Raw genomic sequence first — 9,904 nt, 5'->3', positions numbered from 1 at the left:
CCCATTGACATCGGAACAAGCTCCTTAGGGACGAACCCCTCTTTCCCTGGACTGATCTTATGAGAATCATGCCAAGCTCCAACCTAGGATGAGCCAAATGGAGAAAGGGCTGAAGCACGACGGGCATCTTCAGCTTGGAGAGCTGCTTGTTGTGAAGAGCACGAGGCTGTGAGAAGGCTCTGGAGGTTAGAGAAGGCTTTTGAGGAGGTGGAGTGGGTGCTTCTGCTTGCTATAAAAAGCCTGGGCTTGGGAATGTCTCCATCGGCCGGCTCTGTGCAGGGCATAACTACAGTTGTCGCTAAAATTGGAACGAGTCACTCCCCATGTTCCCAGTTGCAACTGTAACACAGATAATAAATAACATCAAAATCCCCCATCAGGATTCGGGCTCCTTAATGCTCGGTGCATGCACACCCATGGGATTGGGATGGGGTCTTGTGGGAATGGTGCTGCAGGGCCCGAGTCCACTGGCACCGAGGGGTGTGTTTAGGTCCTCCTGAGCACGTACCTGCTTCTTTTTAACCTGCTTCTTTTTATAACAATAGATTAAGGATGTGGTCAAGGATTTGCTGAGGCTACAAATGGAGGCAGGAGAGAAGGCAGAGGAACAGTTTCTTATCAGTTCTTCTGTTTCTAAGACACCCGGGAGAGAGGAACCCCAGCAGACTGCACTGCCTAAGTCAAGGTACCCAAATCCTCTATTTTGACATGAATTCCTCCTACTTTTATGTGTAAAAACAGGGATTTGAGATGGAGAGGTCTGTGGTGCTGGAGCCCAGCCTGATGAATGGGTGTGTAGCTGCAGAGCACTTGATTTATGCAAAGTTAATGATGTACCCGGCACTGTGCTTCTATAGCCTCCATGTAGACACACCACTTGGGTTTCAAGAGGTAATGCTGCTAAAGGGAATATAACATTGTACTATTGCTAATAGAGCAAAGCATTCCAATATTCCAAAGAGTCGATATGTCCTGTAATGGCTACAAACTACATAAAATTGACTGGTGTGGTGGTTAGAAAGGAATTCCAGTTAGATCGTAAGATACTGGAGTGTATTCTTTTATTGGGCACTGACTGACCAAGCAACTGCTCTGCAAAGGGTTTTACTGTTCCATGTTCAGAGCATGTACCTTTAAAAATATTAGTTTAGGTATTACATCTCCCCTTTGCAAAAACTCCCTTGTAGGCAAGAATAAAACTTACAAAAAGGCTGTTACAGAGATCATCAGCTCTCTATTAGATAGCTTGGAATATGCTCCACTAGCACCAGAGTTTAGTCTTCTCCAAATTACTGTGGAGGATTTGCCTGTATCTTGCTGATCCATCCACATTTTAATTTCCTCTGCACGGATACATATTGCAGGATGCTGGAAATCCCCAAGCCCACTGGAGCTGCAAGACTGGATGTTTCATCCTGTAACACCAATAAAATGTTAATGCATACTAATAGCAACAGCAAAGGGGTTTTATGGAGCGAGCGTGGAAGTGTTTTATAATTGCCGGGGTCTCTGTGTCACAGAGAATTTGGGGTTAGAGTGATCAAGTGTTGCACTTTGTCAGCACAGGAGAAGATACCCCCTCAAATATACCCCGAAAGTACTAATTTTTATAATTAAAAGGGGAAGATGGGAGATGAGTCCCTGGGGAGAGACTCAAACAGAGATTGCATATACATGAGAGAGCTGCCCACTGGTTTGGATGGATTCAGATGTGGGTTCAGTTGCTGACTGTACCACAGACCACAGCTGTAACCTTGGCTAAGGGCACTGCCTCGGTTTCCCACCTGGAGACCAGGAATAAAAGCGTTGTCCTGCTTTATAAACCTAGGAAATCTGGGCATGAGGTGACATAAATGCATCAGGAATATGAAATCCAGGGAGCTGGGGGTGGCTGCTCGGCACATTGCACCACATGGCTGGAGCATCTCATGACTTCAACAACTCCTCTTCTTTCTGCTCAGCCCAGCCTGGTGGTGTGGTCCTGGTTACTGCAGCCTAACATGTATATTTGTATATACATTATATATATATAAAGATAAGTTGGAAATTGGGGTCAGCGGGACCAGGTTTCCTCCATCTTGCAGCATTCCCATGTGCTGTTCTTGCTGGAGCTGCCACCCTTCAGTTATGCCTGTCCCAAACGCACATCTCTGGGATGCTCCAGTCACTGCCCGTTGGTGTTGGAGGACCATGGGACAAACAAAGCAGCAGTGATGCTGTGGAGATCACCCCCTGGTAGCAGCCTCACTCCAGTAACCATTGATCCCCCCCTGGCTGGTGATCAGCTTCCCCATTTCTCACGCTGGACAGGAGCATGTGGTCTTCGTGGTCCATGGGCAGAAGGGAAGAGCCTGGATGACCACAGCGCTGCTTGTTTTAATAGATGTGCTCCAAAACCTGGGGCTTTTCCAGAGTCAACAGATCCCGAGCCAAGGTAAAAGCCAGAGGCATTGCCTAACCCTGCAGCACTGGAGGCCAGGCTGCAGAAGCTCTGCATGTAAATGCTCCTTAAACAATGTTAGGCTGAGTTAATCCAGTGGTAGCTCCAGGGAGACAAACTGGAGGCTCAATCCTTGCCCTTATCTCTCCTCATCATCGAGCTGGAGGACCAGTTCCTGTGCTACAGAGCCTGGGATGTTCATGTCCCGGCTTTGGGGGCTTTTTAGCCATGTTCTTGCCTCTGGTTCATATGGGGGTGGAAGAATTGGGATGTTCGTGGTGCTGCGAGGACCATAAGCATGGTCTTTGCTGGGAGGAGGTGGGTGATGGAGGAGAGCAGCCATGGAGACACGGGAGTTGTCCTCTGGCCCTGAGAGTCCTCCAGGCTTTTGTGGCACCCGTAGGACCATATGCAAGGTGCTGCTTTGCCCCTGCGTGGGCTTATCCCACATCCCAACCTGAGTCATAGAATCATAGAACCATAGAATGGTTTGGGTTGGAAAGGACCTTAAGATCATCCAGTTCCAACCCCCTGCCACGGGCAGGGACACCTTCCACTAGAGCAGGTTGCTCCAAGCCCCTGTGTCCAACCTGGCCTTGAACACTGCCAGGGATGGGGCAGCCACAGCTTCTCTGGGCACCCTGTGCCAGCGCCTCAGCAACCTCACAGGGAAGAACTTCTTCCTTATATCTAACCTGAACTTCCCCTGTTTCAGTTTAAACCATCACCCCTTGTCCTATCACTGCAGTCCCGATGAAGAGTCTTTCCCCTGCCTTACACCAGCATGGGGCAAAGCCTCTCACTTCACACACTTATTTTGGGCTGGTGTTGCCTCTCCAACACCAAAGCAAATGCAATGGAGGGTTTTTGAAACACCATTCCCTGAGCTCTGCATCCAGCTCTGTTTTAGGGGGGAGCTCATCGGAGTATCCCTGAATCCTGAGCACTCTGTTTGCACAGGGTTTAGGAGCAGGAGCAGGTTCCTGGTTGGAATGTGCAGCCCCAAACGCTGCCACTATGAGAAGTAGGCACGGGCAGGACACGTCGTGGTGGTGTTTTGTTCGTCCTCGCCGGGGAGGAGAGGAGGGACAAAAGCCGGAGCGGCGCAGGGCAGTGGGATGGGAGAGAAAGAATTGTGCAGGATTCCATCAGGGAGCTTGAAAAGAGGCGATTTCATGAGCAAACAGTCGCCTCCCGGAGCAGAACTTCCCCGTCTCCAGTTTCAGCATTCCCTTCACATCAACATCCACTTTCATGTTGTAAAACCTGGGGAAAAGGGAGGAAAAAAAAGCAGCTTCACATGTTTCAATGCAAAAGCCTCATTTTGGTGAAGGAAAAGGGGGGGGAAGTGCTGCTTTGGTGGGAGTTTATGAAAACCAAGCTCCCAAATGAAGGTGTAGAAACAGGGACCTGAGGCAGGGGTGGCTGCCCAGGGCTGAGCCCGAGCAGGGACATGAAGCAGACACCGAAATCCAGCCCTGACCTTAAGAGATGTGTTTGCTTTACCCTGCCTGGGGAGAACGGAAAGTGGATTTGGCTGGGATGTGCCTCTGGTGGCTTTGTGCTGCAGCCACTGTCCCTGTTTCCCACATCAGAAAGGTGAGAGCAGGGGCCCCAGTGATGATTTCAATGGTCTTTTCCAACCCAATTGAGTCTATGATTCTACTCTATGACTCTATGATAAGGCCAGGTTGGACAGAGTCTTGGGTGACATGGTCTAGTGTGAGCTGTCCCTGCCCATGGCAGGGGGTTGGAACTGGATGATCTTAAGGTCCTTTCCAACCCAAACCAGTCTATGGGTCTATGATTCGATGATTCTATGATTCTGCTGCACTCAATATATGTGAGTCCCCATGAGTTTGACACAACAGGAGCAGGGAAAAAACACTCCCCTCTCATCCATGGGTCCGGTCCCAGGGGGACCTGCAGCCTGAAGCGGCAGCTTCAGTCCCATGAGAGCAGCTGGAAGAGGGGAGCAAGGAGCAGGGACACAGCAGCATCCCGGGCAGCTCAGGGGGGTTCATCCCTCTGGGAAAGCCCTTTCCCCTCCTCTGGGCAGCAGTACTCACGGGGTTAAGGCTCTGCATCACCCCACAGGTGTGGGTCAGTGCCCTTGATGGTGGGGCCAGAAGTGAGGGTAAGAGCAGGGTTTGGTGGGGCTGCTCCTTTTGTGTGCTCCTCTCCTTCTTCTGCAGGACATGGAGCGAGTTGGTGCCTTCCCTGAGGAAGAGGAGCCAGGGCAGCTCTGCCTCTGGGCTTGGCTGGCTCCTCTCCATGCCAACCTCCACGTGTTCTTTGGCATTGGATGAGCTGGTGGCCCTCTTGATCAACCCTCCAGAGAGCAGCTCAGCTGGAAATGCCTTTTGTCCCAAGGAGCAGCTGGAGAAGCATTTGTCCTCCAAGGGCCTCAGCCATCAGTGCTGCAAACCTGCCCCAGGTCCTCCTGCAAGGGAAGCAGGATGGTCACAGGCAGCGATACCAGGAGCCAGAGAGCAGGTGAGCCCATTGTTGGATTATGGATTTTCCTTGGCTGAGCTGCATTAGTCCCAATGTGGAGATGTTTTTCCATGGTGTTCCCCATTGCCCAGCTTGTGCGGGCAGCAGGTCCATCCCTGGAGACCCCTTGTTGGGTGTATGTGGTGGGAAGGTGGCTGAGGGGGTCTGCCCCTGTTTGCTGCAGGGATCTGCCCAAGCTTGTGTCTTTGTGGTACCAGCAAACCCCAGAGCACCCAGTGTGAGCATCTTATGATGGTTGGGGGAGGTTGTTGCTTCTCCTACTACATGACGGAGCTACTGGTGCGTGGATGGTGGCAGCGGTGTGCTGCTGAGATGGCTGCTCTGTGCTCGGTGTCTGCTGCTTCTCTGCAAAGTGCTTTTCGCTCTCATTCTCCTCCTGTGTTGGTTTTGCTGTTGGACGCAGGGGCAGCAGCTTCTGTCACACAACAGCCTCCTCTTAACTTTCCCAACGCGTGCTGCCGAACCCAGGGTAGGCTTAACTCGAGGAGCAACATTAATCATCGAATCTATAAGCAGGCTATAGAAAGGCCAAGTGTGAATAATTACTGCTCAGATGCTAATTACCCAGACCAAGCCCAACATATTAAACACCCCGCGAATGGGAGCAGCCTCTCGACCACGTTGCTGTGGCCCCTGTAGCTCTCCTACTGCTGTCTCTGCAAGGGACTCCTCCAAGCATCTGCTAACACGTGCACATCCCTAAATGTACTTGTGCTTGGGGAGATGAGATGGGAGGGATCTGGTGCGTTGAAGGGTGGCCAGATCCTGCACTGGGATCGGCAGAGATCAGTTGCTTTTCTGCGGATGTGCTGCTTGAGATGGGGTGCAGACGTGTTCTTGGTCCTCATGGTTTAGGAGGATGTGGAGCAGCTCCATCTGTGAGTCACTGCCTCGAACTGGTGCCTGGCTCATGGTGTAAGGATGGGTTTTCCTTGGAGCTGGGGACAGAGCTGGGCTGGAGGTGAGAAGGGTCAGCTCTCCATCACCGTGTCCATCCTTATATCCCCTGATGTGGAGGGACCTGTTGGCTGTGCAGTGGTGTCCTCTCCATGCTGTCCTGCTCCGCTGGCTGTTGGCTTTGGTGCTAGGTTTGATGTACAACTCCCTAATGCCTGATCTGAGCCCTCCAAATGCCCGTGGGGTGTTGCTGGTGCTGGGCAGAGCCTGGTGTGTGCTGGGGGCTGTGCCAGCCCTCCTCCGTCAGTGAGCCCAGCTCAGCCCTGCGATTGCCTCTGGGGCAGGGGGATAAAGGGAGAGCAGTGCCCGACCCTGGGCTGTGTCAGTCCTGCACCGGTTCTGCTTGGGGTCCTGATTGTACAGCATCTCCCCCTCGGGCAGGGTGACTCTGCCCCTCAGACCAAGGGGGATCAGTGGGGGGGCACTGAGGATACCCCAAAACCTGGGTCTGCCCATGGAGAGTGTTTTTGATGGTGAAGGGAAGGCTGCAGCTCTCTTGTGGCTGGTGGTGTGTGCATGGAGATGGTTCCCTCTGCCATGGACACCCCTTGCTTTGCCCCAGCTGCCACCTCCCAGCTTTGCGTCAGCTAAACCCCTCCACAAACCCGCTCTGTGCCTTGCTTTGGGGCTGCCAGGCACAGAATCCCATTCACGCCCAAGGCACGGGAGGACATGGAAGGATTTTTGGGGTCAAACCCCTCAGCATCAGTAATGTTGGATGTAAATTTGGGCAGCACTGGGGCAGTTGAATTGTATTGGGGGCAGATCTGGGATGGGGATGGGCAGGGACATGGAAGCAGAGCTCAGGGCTGGGATAGGGGGAGATCTGATCTTTGGGTCCTGCATCCTCCTTCAGCCCTTATGTTGAGCGTCTCCCACTGGAGGCAGGGACTGAAGGGATGTGGGGCTGAGGCAGAGCCCCCTCCCCTGGCAGCACCCAGGGGTGTCAGCCGAGTTGTGAAGGGATCAAAACATTTTGTGCCTGGGAGATGAGGAGCGAGAGTGAGGATGGGCTTGTGTTGGGGGGTGCAACCTTCCCCTGTCACCTCCCTTCTAGCCTGAATGCTTCTGCCATCATGATTAATTTATCAGATACTTATGAATATGCAGATGAGACTCTGGTTTCCAGGCTCTGCTTTCAAGAGAGAGGCTGTGTGTGTGTGATGGGCTTTCTGCTGCTGCTGCCGCCTTCGTAAGGAGAGAAATGTCATGTACCAGGGTTTGAAATAAATAAATAACCGCGCTGCCGGGAGCGCCGGAGTCCTTGTGGCTCCGTGGAGCTGTGGGATCAGCTCGTTCCTCAGTGTCAGGGGTCCCTGTGAGCGTCCCCATCCATCTGCCCCCCCATCTCCCCCACCCCATATGGGTACTGGTGATGCAGAAGGCGTCTTTGCCAATTCCAGCCTTTAAAACCTCGACTAAGCCCCAGAAACTTCCACTGTGAGCAGGGGTGAGGGCTGGTTCGCCCGGGAAAGGGGAGGTTTGGAGGGATGGGGGTGCCTGGGGGGGTTGAGAGCTGTAGGAATGGAGGGGTTCTCCATGTGATGGTCTCTTTGCCACTGGAGACCCCAAGGTCTGGGAGATGGGGTGCAGAATGGGAAGCTGATGAGTGTGTGCGTGTGGTCGTTGGGCTAAAGCGAGCTCTGTCCCTCTCTGGCTGGGCTGCCTGGAGCAGGGGCCGCGGGGCAGGAACTCTTTGGGGTTCAGCACCCGCTGTGCTGACCTGTGGGCACCCACAGAAGCACCTGGGGGTTAAAACTGGCCTTAAATGCTGTGTGTGGCAGCCAGGGCTGGGTGTGCAGGACCTGCTGCTGCTGCTCCTGCTGCTGGGATGTGTGTCAGCAGGATGGGGCCGGAGGGGAGACCTCGGGGCTGCTCCAGGCCTGAAGCAGGGAGAGAGGGGCTTCTCCCCGGCGCCATGAGTGACTCCCCCCTGATCCAAGCATCCAGCTCCGGGTTCCGCAGGGCGCTGAGGACCCGGCTGCGCTCCCGCCGGTGGAGCGGGGCGGTTGTGGGGTTTATATAGTTAATGTTAATGTGTTTCCTGGGTCTCTTTGGAGGGGGAGCGGACTCTGGTGCAGCGGGTCCCGCTTCTGGGGGTCCCGTCGTGTCCCCCCGCACCGGGGCGCTGCAGCTCCCTCGGCGGGCGCCAGGGGGCGCTGCGGGCGCGGGGCGGGGGGTTGCTCCTGCTCTAAGGCGCCCGCGGACCCCCCCCCAGCTCCCCAAATCCCATCTTTGGGGTCTTTCCCTCCGGGAGAGGGGCAGGATGATGCGCGGGACTGAGGAGGGGGCTTTGGCTGTGTGGTGGTTCTGAGCGGGGGGTCCCGGGATGCTGGGAATGGGGTTGTCCCGGGGGTGCGGGGAGCAGAGGAGCGGCGGCTGCTGCGGGATTTGCGCTGGGTGCGGGAAACTGCGCGTTTTGCAGGGGGTTTAAATAAGAGTGATAATAATAACAGTAATTCTCGCCTTCTAAGGTGGGGAGGGGACGGCTTCGAGTATTTGGTGTAAAGGAGGGGAAAATATCTATATTTTATATATATTAAATATATGTCTATGAAAAGGGGGGGGGAGAAGGAGAGGAACCCCCCTCACGCATCACTGAGCGGCCCCGCGCGGCGCTAACAAACTCCAACTTAAACTTCCCGAGCGCATCGGGAGCGCGGGGCAGCGCGGGGGGGGCAGAGCCGGGGGGTCCCGCCGAGACCCCCCCCCGGGGCAGCAGGGACGAGCCGCGGCCCCTTCCCCACCTGGGACGCGCTTTGCGATCACCTCCAGCCCCGGCGGGGGGTCCGGAGGGGGGGCAGAGGGTGAAGCGGGAGGGGAGAAGGGGGTTTACCGAAGCCGGGGGGGGGGTTTGGAGCATCCTCAAAGGCTCCCCCGGTGCGGGGGGAAGCGGTGGGTCGGGAAAGGGGCTTCCGCGGGCTGTGGATGTGAAGGAAAGTGAGGGCACAGCAACTTTATAATGGACTTTTTATTAAGATTATAAATTTAAACAAATCTGAACAGTTTTACCCGGTACAATTCCATATGCACAAAAATACAGGCTTACAAACAAAGAAAAAAGGGGGGGGGGGGAATAGGAAAAGAAAGAAAAAGACCCCACCAGCCCGTTTGGCAAAGCATCCTCAGTTACACACAGTGCTGATACCGTGAAGTTGGGAGTGGGCAGGCTGCAAAAGACACAAACAAAACAAAAACCGAGGAGGGGACGACGAGCAGAAAACCCACCTTTTTACAACAAAAGGTTTCTCTTAAAAAGGAAAAAAATAATAATTAATATATATATATAAATCAAGAGACTCTACAGCGGACAGATCTCTTCACAAGAGCGAACAATGCTGGTTCTAAGATGTGGAAGGCTCAAACTAGAATAGTTGAACTTTAAGGAGAAGAAAAGGTGGGGGGAAGAGTGAGCCGCGGGACACGGTTACCTGCGGCACCGCAGGCACACACCGAGGCGGAGGCTGCTGGGGGCGCTCCCCCCCCTCCCGCCTTTCCCCTCCCCAAACCCCCCCCCACCTCCTGATACCCCGTCCCCAAATCCAGCTCCCGGAACCCTCCGGCTTTCTCCCGGTGGGAACAACTCGCGTCGCTTCGGGGAGGAAAGTTGAACTGTTTTTGCGGTCCTGCCTTGCGATCCATAGCGAACCGCACCAACGCGACCCGGCGGCGGGCGCTGCTTCCCCCTCCCCTCACCAGGGAGGGGGTAAAAGGGGGTCCCGCGGGGCCGGGCGCTCCCCGCCGCGGGGTCCCGGGGCCGGGCCGGGGGGGGTGTCCCGGTTCTCACGTGGCGCTGCCGCCGCCAGCACCGGCCCCGGGAAAGCGGCGGCGGAGAGAGCCCGAGCGGACAAAGAGGATTATTTAAATAGGTGCTTCGTTGTTGGGTTCTGTTGTTTTTGTTTTCGTTTGTTTGCTTATATTGGTTTGTTTGGGTTTTTGTTTTGTTTTCTCTCTTTTCTCTCATCTCTGCAAAAATAAAGTCCCAACATC

The sequence above is a fragment of the Strigops habroptila genome, chromosome 15, assembly GCF_004027225.2.
Source record: "Strigops habroptila isolate Jane chromosome 15, bStrHab1.2.pri, whole genome shotgun sequence".
Classification (NCBI taxonomy): Eukaryota; Metazoa; Chordata; class Aves; order Psittaciformes; family Psittacidae; genus Strigops; species Strigops habroptila.
This window is presented reverse-complemented; position numbering follows the sequence as displayed.